The sequence below is a fragment of the Carcharhinus amblyrhynchos genome, chromosome 7, assembly GCF_965287045.1.
Source record: "Carcharhinus amblyrhynchos chromosome 7, sCarAmb.v2.hapA, whole genome shotgun sequence".
NCBI classification, from domain to species: domain Eukaryota; kingdom Metazoa; phylum Chordata; class Chondrichthyes; order Carcharhiniformes; family Carcharhinidae; genus Carcharhinus; species Carcharhinus amblyrhynchos.
The window spans coordinates 31,989,242-32,001,894 of record NC_137330.1 but is presented as its reverse complement, the minus strand read 5'-3'; positions in this window follow the sequence as shown (position 1 = coordinate 32,001,894).

The window sequence follows — 12,653 nt, the reverse complement described above, 5'->3', positions numbered from 1 at the left end:
GCATTGGAATAAAATGTAACTAATAGCCAACTAAATGACTTTAAAAAATCGCAGACAATCACTGTTAAAATAGTTGCTTCCATTATAGAGTACAGGGTTTACCTCGACTAAGATAAACAGAAGTATGGTGCAAAGGAGGCCATTTGGCCCATCGTGTCATGCTACAGGACTGTAGGTCATTCATCAAGTAGTTCAGTCACACAGGAGGAGGTGAGATGGAATATGTGATGGAGTGCCATTACTAATTGCCCATCATCAATGCAGATACAGTTGAATAGAAACTGAAAACCCCACTATGTCAGAGTATACATTCCACACATCTCTGCTCATGAAGATTGTCTGACGTTGCAAACAACACTTTTAACTGGCTAGCTGCTGTGAAAGAAGTCTCACAACACCAGGTTAAAGTCCAACAAGTTTATTTGGTAGCAAAAGCTTTCAGAGCGCTCATCTTTATCAGGTGAGTGGGAGTTAGTCAGTAGACCATATATGGTCTGTGACCAGGCATGGGAGGCTTTTTTATGTGAATTTTTCAGCTTTTATTTTCTCCTGAATATCACATTAGGATGTTTTCCCCCCTCAGGTGTAGGATGCCACATAAATGTAAATTGTTGTTGTTAGAACTCAACCACTGAAATATTCTCAATCTTGATGATGATTCATTTTATAAAATCACTGCTCTGTAATTTTGTGTGTGCAATGTGATTACATTTTTAATAGTTTAAAATGAATTGCATGCATCAGGTTCACAATAAAATCGATCAGCAAGGCAAAGAAACAGTGAAATGGACAGTGAGTACTTAATTTGTTAATAAATTATTTCCCATTTGGCCTTGAAAACTGCCCTGCCAAGAGAAGGGTTTCTGCTTTCCCTGACCTTTTCCAATACCTTTTAAAGCTGACTGTCACGGACCACCAATGTTCAGTTCTCACCCTGCAAATTTTCCTTTCCCCACAAGCATAACAAGCATATCAACTAGGAGCAGAATAGGCCATTCAGCCCCTCGAGCCTGCTCTACCATTCAACAGGATCATGGCTGATCTGATTGTAATCTTAACCCCACATTCCTGACTACCCCCAATAACCTTTCACCCCTTATTAATCAAGAATTTATCTAGTTCTGCCATAAGAATATTCAGACTCTGCTTTCACTATCTTTTGAGGAACAGAGTTCTAGAAACTCACTACTGTCTGAAAGAGAAAAATTCTCATCTCTTAAATGAATGATCCCTTCTTTTCAAACAGTGACCCCTGGTTCTAAATTCACTGACAAGAGGAATGATCCCTTCCACATCCACCCTGCTAATACCCCTCAGGATCTTATAGGTTTTGATCAAGCCACCCCTTACTCTTTTAAACTGTAGTGGACACAAACCTAACTTTTCCAATCTTTCCTCATAAGGCAACCTATTCATTCCTTTTATTAGTCCAGTCAACCTTCTGTGAACTGTTTCTAAAAAATTTACATCTTTCCTTACATAAGGAGACCAACACTATACACAAAACTCCAGATGTGGTCTCACCAATGCCCTGTACAACCGAAGCATGATCTCCACACCTATGTATTGTATAGGATGTGGACTGATACTAATATTTTTCTCTTTTAATTCACCGGTTTTAAGTCTGTCCACCTTGTTGTCCAACAAGGGGCATACACGCAATGGGTCGTACTAGGGCTGCTCTTGGATGTTCGAGAATAGCCTAGTGCTTCATGTTGTTAGTGTATGCTTAAACTGGACCAGATGCTGGGCAACATGACAACTCAGTGACTGTCACTGCTTGCTGTGCTGACACATGGATTTGGGCCAGTGTCTGTGGGAGTTTGCGCATTCTCCCCGTGCTTGCGTGGGTTTTCTCCGGGTGCTCCGGTTTCCTCCCACACCCCAAAGATGTGTTATTGGGCTGATTGGTGGTAATAAATTGTCCCTAAATTAGTTTTCCCTCAATGTGGAATGCCATAAGCATAGATAAGGGTCATGGGTGGAGGGGGGACTCGTAATGTTAAAATGGCGGCGAGGGCTCATTGGGCCAAAGGGCCTGTTTCCTGGGCTGTTTTTGTTCTTTGTATTCAATCCCTCTCACAATAAATGATAACTTTATATTAGCTTATTACTTGCTGTGTCTGTTTACCAGCCTTTTGTTATTCATGCACTGAAACACAAATCCCTCTGCACCTCAGAACTCTGCAACCTTTCACCATTTAGATAAAAGGTTCTTTTTTATCCTTCCTGCCAAAATGGACACATTTGCCCACATTATAATCCGTTTGCCAGACTTTTGATCACTATCTTGCAGCCTCTTTACGCCCTCTTCACAATTAACTTTCTTACCTATTTTTGTGTCATCAATACATTTAGCAGCCATGCCTTCAGTTCCTTTATCCAAGTCTTTTACATAAGAACATAAGAACATAAGAAATAGGAGCAGGAGTAGGCCATCTGGCCCTTCGAGCCTGCCCCGCCATTCAATAAGATCATGGCTGATCTGTCGTGGCTCAGTTCCACTTTCCCGCCCTCTCCCCATAACCCTTAATCCCTTCTCTTATCAAAAACCCATCAACCCGCTTCTTAAAAATATTTAGCGAGGCAGCCTCCACCACTTCAACGGGCAGAGAATTCCAGAGATTCACCACCCTTTGAGTGAAGAAGTTCCTCCTCAACTCCGTTCATAAACTGTAAAAAGTTGAGGACCCTGCACTGATCTCTGTGGCACACCACTCGTCACATTCTACCAACCAGAAAAAGACTGATCTGATTCATTATTGTCACATGCATTAACATACAGTGAAAAGCATTGTTTCTTGTGTGCTTTACAGACAAAGCATACCATTCATAGAGAAGGAAATGAGAGAGTGCAGAACGTCATGTTACAGTCATAGCTAAGGTGTAGAGAAAGATCAACTTAATGCAAAGTAAGTCCATTCAAAAGTCTGACAGCAGCAGGGAAGAAGCTGTTCTTGGGTCAATTGGTACATGACCTCAGACTTTTACATCTTTTTCCCAAAGGAAGAAGGTGGAAGAGAGAATGTACGGGGTGCATGGGATCCTTAATTATGCTGGCTGCTTTGCCAAGGCAGCAGGAAGTGTAGACTGTCAATGACTGGGAGGCTGACGCATTTATACCAACTGTTCCCTGTTAGCTAGCTAATCTTTAATCCATGCCAATGTGCTACCCTCAATATCATAAGTTTTTATTTTCCACAATAACGTTTGATGTGGCACGTTATCAAATGCCTCCTGGATATCTAAGTACAATATATTCGCTGGTTCCACTTTGTCCACTGCACATGTGATTCCTTCAAAAAGCCACAATAAAGTGGTTAAACATGATTTCACTCTCAAAAAAAATTTTCTGATTGCTTTGAATTTTCCCATATATGATAATGGTTTCTAACATTTTCCCTGTGACATATGTTAAGCTAACTGGCCTTTAGTTCCCCGCTTTTCGTCCCCATTCCTTTTTGAATAAAGAGTTACATTTTCATACGGTCCAAGTGCTGCTAGATGGGATTAGGTGGTTTTCACGTGTTTGGTGCAGACTCAATGGGTCTAAGGGCCTCTTCTGCATTGTACAATTTTCCAATCTAATGGGACCTTCTCTGAATCTAGGAAACTTAGGTTCAAGAAAACACCACAGTCTTTCACCTTGAGCCAGCTGAGTAGATCAATAATTGGCCCAGCACTCATCCACCATTCCACTACTTTGAGTCTTTGGAATTCTCTATGTCAGATGCCTTGCTCATTGATTATATTCAAGACTGAAATTGATATAGATTTGTCAGCAATAAGAGAATCAAGGGATAAGGTAGAGAGATAGAGCAGGAGGGTAGAAATAAGATAGATTAACCATAAATCCTATTCTTCCTTCTATTTCATATGTATAATTCCGAAGTAGTTTTGGATACACACCACTGCATTTTTATATCATGCTTCATGGATTTGGGATCTGGCATGGAGAGTGAAGTAGTTGTGTGTAGTCACTGTTGTACAGAACGGCAGACTGACATTTTTTGTACAATTGAAGAACTGGCCAATATTTTCATTCTGAACTCGTTTATAATGGGGTACCACCTGATGATAATCGAAGCACTGACAACATTTTTAAAAAAGGACGAAGGAGTTAACGAAAGGGAAAGAAAACTTTAAAATAGAAAAAACTCCATTTATTTTGAGACATTTACAAATAGTTGGAAAACTAGTATGATGATGGCCCAGATCAGATCAATTGCCCCAGAAAATGCAATCTCACCTACATCATATCTATATTGGAACCAGGATGTAATATTAAGAATACATAGTATGCATGAAGATTTGGGAGAGACAGATAACACTACAGTATCTGGTAGGGTCAGAGTGAGGGGGAATGCAAAAGGATTTACAATTGAAGTATATTAACACAATTAGCATAGTAAATCAGGTTGGTGAGGTTTGTTTTTATTTATTCTTGGGATGAGAGTATTAAGTTAAGTCAGCGTTTATTTTCCATCCCTAATTGTCCTTGAGAAAGTGGTTGTGAGCTACCTTCTTGAACCACTGTAGTCCATGTGGTATAGGTACACCCACAGTGTTGTTAGGGAGGTAGTTTTAGAACTTTGACCAGATGAAGGAATGGTGATATAGTTCTGAGTCAGGATGGCGAGTGCCTTGGAGGGGAAGTTCCAGCTGGTGAGCGTTTCCATGTATCTGCTGCATTTTTCATTCAAGTGGTCATGGGGTTTGGAAAGTGCTGTCTGCAAGGCTTAATGAGTTCTTGTAGTGCATCTTGTAGATGGAACACATTACTGCAACTGTGCATCAGTGGCGGAAGGAGTGAACCTTGGAAACATGGTGCCAATCAAATGGGCTGCTTTGTCCTGGACGATGTCAAGCTTCTCAAGTTCTCTTGGCACTGCACTCATCAAAGCAACTGAGGAATATTCCATCACACCCCTGACTTGTGTCTTGTAGAAGGGCCCAAAAACTGATTCTTGTGGTACCTGAGAATCAAAGGTTTACAGGGCAAAACAATAATACAATAATGGACTGCTTTTAAAAAGAAACCGCTATGGGCATTATCGAGATACATTCCCACAAGGAAAAACATTAGAACAAAACCAAAACTCCATGGATGATGAAAGAGATAGGGAGTAAGATGAAGAAGTGTAAAAGGGCACAAATGACAGATATCAAATTGATAACACAAGTGATAACCAGGCTGAAAAGGTTCAGACAACACATGAAAAAGGAAATCAAAGGGAGAATTAGCATGAGAAGAGGCTGGCAGCTGAAGTAAAAAGAAATCCATACGTATAGAAACATAGAATCTACAGTACAGAAAGAGGCCATTCAGGCCATCAAATCTGCACCAACCACAATCCCACCCAGGCCTTATCCCCATAACCCCATACATTTACCCGGCTACTTCCCTGACACTAAGGTGCAAATTAGCATAGCCAATCCACCGAACCCACTCATCTTTGGACTGTTGGAGGAAACCAGAGCATCCAGAGGAAACCCACGTAGACACGAGGAGAACATGCAAACTCCACACAGACACTGACCCGAGCTGGGAATTGAACCCCGGTCCCAAGCATTGTGAACAGCAGTGCTAACCACTGTGCCACCGAAGTTATATTAATGATAAAAGGTGTAAGAGGGATGGACGAATTAAGGACCAAAATGGTGATTTACACATGGATGCAGAGGCTGAGGCACTAAATGAGTATTTCATACCCATCTTTACCAAGGAAGAAGATGCTGCCAGTGTTATCATGAAGGAGGAGGCAGAGAGATTCTAAATAGATGAAAACTATTAAAAACATTAGCTATATTTAATTTGATAAGTGACCAGGACCATCTCCTCAAGAAGATGCTGAGGGAAGAAAGAATGGAAAGTATAGAGGCACTGGCCAAAATTTTCCATTTCATTTTCGATACGGGTTGGTGTCTGAGGACTAGAGAATTACTAACATTAGGTCCTTGTTCAAAAAGGGTATAAAGATACACCCAACAACTACAGGCCAGTCAATTTAACATTGATCTTTGAATCTTTTAGAAATGATAATCCAGGATAAAATTAACAGTCACTTAACGTGGACTAATTTGGGAAAGCCAGCAGGCTTGTTAAGGGCAAATGATGACTAACAAATATTTTAGACGTGTTTAGCCAAGGTAGTTGATAAGGATTATGCAGTTGATGTGGTTTACACAGAACTCCAAAAGGTTCTTGATAGAAGGTCACACAATAGGCTTGTCAGCAAGTTGAAATCCATGGAATAAAAGGTTTCACAGTTGCACAGATACCAACTTGGCTTGGAAGTAAAATAATGGTTAAAGGTTGTTTCTCAGACTGGGAAATACATTTGACAGTGTTTAAAGTTTATCTATTCATCACAATTAGGCTTACATTAACATTGCAATGAAGTTACCATGGAAATCCCCTAGCCATCACACTCCGGCACCTGTTCAGGTACACTGAGGGAGAATTTAGCATGGCCAATTCACTTAACCAGCACGTCTTTTGGGCTGAGAGGGGAGACTGGAACACTCGGAGGATACCCACGCACACACAGGGAGAACGTGCAGATTCCTCACAGACAATGACCCAAGTTGGGAATCAAACCCAGGCACTGTGAAGCAGCAGTGCTAACCATTGTGCCACTGTGCCGCTGTTCACCAGGAGTCAGTATAAAAACCACTCCTTTTCCTGATTTACACCAATGACCTAGATTTGGGAGTACAGGGAGAACTTGGAAATGATGTGAACTGTGAGGGAGGATACTTATAGACTTCAAGGGTACATAGACAGCCTTGTGGAATGGGTGAGCATATGACAGATAAAATTTAAGGTGAAGGTGTGTCAAATGATAAATTTGAGGAGGAGGAATGGAGAGGGGAAAATCAAAGGGTAAAATTTTAAAAGGAAACATAGTAACAGAGAGACCCAAGAGTACATGTGCACCAATTTTCAAAGATGACAAGGCAGGTTGAGGAAGAGGTAAAAAGGCAAATAGGATCTTGGACTTTTCCATAGAGGCATAGAGTACATATACAAGGAAATACGATGAACCTTTAAAAGACACCGTTTCTGCTTCAGCCAGAGTATGGGGTAAATTCTCGACAGTAGACTTTAGGAAGGATATAAAGTCTGTAGAGAAGATGTTGCAAAGATTTATGAGAGTGGTTCTATGGATGAGAGCCTTCAAGTTTTGTGAATAGGCTGAAGAAGCTGGGCCTCTTGTCCACTGAGAAGAGAAGATTGAGAGGAAACTTGACTGAAGTATTTAAAAACACAAGGGGATCAGATGAAGTGAATAGAAATTGTTACCATTGATGGAAGGGTCTGGAATGCACCATTTGAGTGAAAGATAATTAACTGGTGTCTTTCAAAAAGGATTTGGAGAAGCAGCTAAAGAGGAATACTTTGGGCTACAGGGAAAGGGAATTGTTCTGGCACAGCATCGGCATTGACACAATGAGCTGAATGACCTCCTGTTTTTTAAACCATCCTGTGAAATATCTTCCAAATGCACTTACCATAAAATTTGTGTGATCTCACACTGCACCAACCAGCACACTTCAGCAACCAGAATTTCTGCGTCTCTCTAACTTTTGACTGGAGATGTCTCTCAATCCTCAGAAGCTGGCATTGACACCTGTCGCTGAGTGTTCATTTGGGTTCGCCGTTCCCCTAATCTCACTCAATGGTGAATAATTGTGAAACGCCTGGGTTGGGGCGTTTCTTTGTTGGGGCCTGACCTCACTCTGGTCTCAGCCTCCCGCTGCTCCCTCAACACCATTCGCTCAATTCATGCACCTCCCCACACCTACAACAAATCTCAACACCTTCATTAACACAGGATCAACCAACCACTCATTGATTGGACAGTGTCAAGAGCTTTGATTGGATGAAAAGGTGGAATTCATCTTACATCTTGATTAACCGATACTATCCATTTGCAGAACATGCTAAATAACAGTACTGCATCTTGTGGTCTGAAATACGGAAAACAAATTTGGATTTTTAATATTTTAATCATCTTCACTTTTGTTATGTAATTTCTTTATATTTATAAAAATACAACTACGTTTAAAGTTTTTAGTTAATTTACTAGTGTCACAAGTAGGTTTACATTAATACTGCAATGCTGTTACTGTGAAAATCCCCCTGTTGCCACACTCCAGTGTCTGTTTGGGTACACTGAGGTAGAATTTAGCATGGCCAATGCACCGACCCAGCACATCTTTGGGACAGTGGGAGGAAACTGGAACATCCAGAGGAAATCCACACAGACACGGGGAGAACATGCAGACTCCGCACAGACAGTTACTCAACCTGGGAATTGAACCCAGGTCCCTGGCACTGTAAGGCAGCAGTACTAACCAGTGAGCCACTGTGCCTTTAATACATATATTAGCATAGCAAAAGCATGTGCTGAAAATTAACTTCAAAGAAGTTAGGCCTCTTCTCAAACCAATAAAGCTATAAGGGATGGAACTTCAAAGGGGCTGCATTAGGAAACATTACTTTCAGGCAACAGTTGGTATTAGCTATAATATCCATATTAGAACAAAATGAATCATAACATGCAGGAGAAGTGGGGAGAGAACTGAGGTCATCACACAGTCAAAAAGTCACCAGATCAGAGGTACAAATAAGAACCTTGACTGATGAGAACATTCTCGTGTGTTTGCCTGGAAAGAGGATCAAAAAGAAATAAATTTCTAGACAGTATCGGGCATTACTTTCATATCATTGAAAGTGCACAACTTAGACTGAAATAATTTATCAGGAAGATCGTGGGAGCAAATCACCAATCTGAATAAGAATCACTCATTTTGAATTGTTAAATGTAATAATCTATTGTTAAACCCAGAAACAAAGATCGATAAAGTAGGTAAATTTGTTTCGTGCAATAAAGATTTAAAATTTACAAGATAGTTTTTCATGCAGTTACAGTGTTCCCCGGGGCCCATAAACTCCTGCTCTCAGCTTCAAACAAATGCAGACATTTTGTCTGCCAAAGCGGTTTCCCGGCTGATCTCCTGCCAATCACAACACTTGTTTTGCTGCTGTACTCCAGTTTTATTCTCAGGAGGCTCAGTTATGCAACTCCTCTCACCAGATTAGATGCAGCACTTTATTTATATGTGCTTTTGCTGATGTGTGGTAACAAATGGGGAATTTTTGAGGGGCAGTGCAATGGTCCAGTGTTCTAAAAATGGTAGCTATTGAAACAAAAGATAAACCATTACACCCACAGCCAGAGAATGTAGAAAATGAACTCCAAGTCTATAAAGATGGTGCAAGTGGCACTGATAATGCATTATTGAGAATGACCACCTGAGGGCACTCTTGCATAGAGGGAAAATTTCTTAAAGAAATCAACTAAGTAGTATTTCTTTTCCCCGTTGTTGTTGTAGACGGCTAACCCCTCCCAATTTTTGTCGATGGGACGTGCACCTTATCTTCACATTCCTTTTCAAAAACGTCCTCTCAAAAATGACAGTGTGTAGATGAGAAATTGGAGGAAGCCAAAGATAGATCTTTGGGGAACATCAGGGGTAACTGCAGGCGTGTGGAAGGGAAATGTTGTAGGTGACACTCTGAATATCATCAGGTGGATAAGCATGAAACATGACGGGGATCAGGGCAGAGCAGGGGCTGGGTACTCGACATTGAACTGCTTCCCTCCCGACACTTAACTACAGAATCCGCACCACCCACGGAGTTCAAGTCAGAAATGTGATGGACAACTCGCATGGACAAATCAAACTGATAAAGCTCAAAACCAGCGCTGTCTCTGACGGCACAAAATCCCAAGAAACTGAACATTGTCCAAGACACAAGTTGACTTGATTGGTCTTCATGCTGCTAGATTTAATGCTGCAAGCAGTGCAATGCAGCTGCAGTTTTCAAAGATGTATTGTAGCAGTTTGCCAACACCAAGAGAGAAAGTCACAATTTACTAGCTGTTCCTGCCGACAGTAATCCCACACCCCCTCCCCCACCTCCCGCCAGTTCTCCTTCGACAGTAGAACTGGAAGATCCCACTGCTGGCCAATGGCGGGCTGCATATGCCACTGCAAAACACACCATGAGGGGGGTGGGAGCAAATATTCAACTCATAATTCTATGGCAGCTTTCATGTCCACTACACATACCAAAATGTGGCAGTCAATTTGCACAAAGCAACCTTCCACAACTAATGTGATATTATCCACATATGGGTAGGTGTCATTTAGGGGGATTAAATGCATGGGGTTATGCAGATAGGATCTAAGGTGGGATATTCAGTGAGTCAGCACAGACTTGATGGGTTGAATGGCCTTCTTCTGCACTGTAGGGGATTCAATGATTATTATGCCAGGATCTAAGGAATAGCCTGTTTTCATGATGTGGATCAAACCACAAATGTTGGTGGAGGCACTAGGGAAACCTTCCCTGCTTTTCTACAAATAGTGTCGTGGGATCTTTTATACCCAGAGCCTCGGTTAATCTCGATCAAAAGACCACAACTCCAGACAGTGCAGCGCACCTTGCTACTGCAGCGGTGGAGTGTCAGCTTTGATTTGTGTCCTGGAGCAGAAAGTGAACCCACAGCTCTGGTGAGATTGCTAACAACCGAGCCATGGTTCACAGCACCTCTTCCCAAGTGCAATCTCGCAGCAAAGCGCACAAGAGCAGAAAAACCATCAACTTCAAATTTCCCCAGAGCAACAAATACTATCACTGGAGTGCCATCACAGAGACTGAATAACTTCAAACCAAGACCCACCACCACTGTCTCAAGGCAATTAAGAATGGCCACTAAATGTGGCCTCATCACCATCGCTCACATCCCAGGAACAATCCTTTTAAGTAGCCCATGTTCAGGATTTCTTCATTAAATACAATATCAGTTTTTCATAGAACTATCAGATTGGAGAAATGGGCAGAGATTAATCTCCATCTAATTGGCAATCCATTTTTCTTATTGCCAACTTTCAACAGGTACCAGAAATTCCAAATTATTTGCAGCTAAAATTAAATTTAGTCTCTATCTTATTTAGAGGTTCGTGCAATTTGACTGTTTGCACATAGTTGATTACTCACCTCCATAAAATGGCAGAGGAACATAGGACTTAAGAGTAGGCCATTCAAACCCAAATGTTGGCGGATCAGCTTGTGGTCTCCACTCCATCTTCTTGTCTCTTGCACCACACACCCCCCCCATCCCCGACAATACCTTGTCTATCAAAAGTCTATCTAACATAGCTGTGAACAAATTCATTGACTCAGCATCCCCCACAGCTTTCTGGGGAGAGAATGCCACAGACCCAAGGACACTCGGAGAAAATAACTCTCATCTGTCTTGATTATAATTGTGTATTTAAATAAGAATCAGAAATAAGATTCATAGCTAAAGTTTGAAGCAATCTCTGAAGCAGTTTTGTTCCTATTTTTTGCCAAACATGCTAGGAGGATTTTTTTTTTTGCGAGCTCCAGAGCACTGAGGTGCATCCTTTCTAAGTGGGCTATAATCCTTTTTCAGTGGGGGTGTCATGAAAAGGGAAGTTGGGAGCACTTTGGCAACACCTCATTCCACACAAATACTTTGACAGCCGTCAAGCAGAGAATTAGAATGTTGAACCATTCCATCCTCCCTATTCCTAGTATTTTAGCAGCTACTAGGTTTTGCTTAGAACATAAGAAATAGGAGCAGGAGTAGGCCATCTAGCCCCTCCAGCCTGGCCCACCATTCAGTAAGATCATGGCTGATCTGAAGTGGCTCAGTTCTACTTTCCCGCTTTCTCCCCATAACCCTTAATTCCCTTGCCTACCAAAAACCTATCTACCCGTGTCTTAAATATATTTAGCGAGGTAGCCTCCACCACTTCAACGGGCAGAGAATTCCAGAGATTCACCACCCTTTGAGTGAAGAATTCCTCCTCAACTCCGTTCTAAACTGTACCCCCCCCTTATCTTGAGGCTGTGCCCTCTAGTCCTGCTGTCCTTTCTGAGCGGGAAGAACCTCTCCACCTCCACCCTATCCATCCCCTTCATCATCTTATACATCTCAATAAGATCCCCCCTCATCCTTCTAAACTCCAACGAGTACAAGCCCAGTTTATTCAGCCTCTCCTCATAGTTCAACACCCTCAACTCTGGTATCAGCCTAGTGAACCTCCTCTGCACTCCCTCCAAGGCCAAAATATCCTTGCGCAAGTGTGGCGACCAAAACTGCACACAGTACTCCAGCTGCGGCCTCACCAGTGCCCTGTACAGTTGCAGCAAGACCTCCCTACTTTTACATTCAATCCCCCTCGCTATGAAGGCCAGCATTCCATTTGCCTTCCTGATCACCTGCTGCACCTGTAGGCTGGGTTTTTGCGACTCATGCACAAGGACCCCAGCTCCCTCTGCACCATAGCATGCTGCAGCTTTTCGCCCTTTAAATAGTAATCCCTCCTACTATTATTCCTGCCAAAGTGGATAACCTCATACTTGCCAACATTGTATTCCATCTGCCAGGTCCTCGCCCACTCGCTCAGCCTATCTAGATCCCTCTGCAGACTTTCTACACCCTCCGCACAATTTGCTTTTCCACTTATCTTTGTGTCATCAGCAAATTTCGACACCCTACACTCAGCTCCCTCCTCCAGATCATCTATATAAATGGTAAATAGCTGAG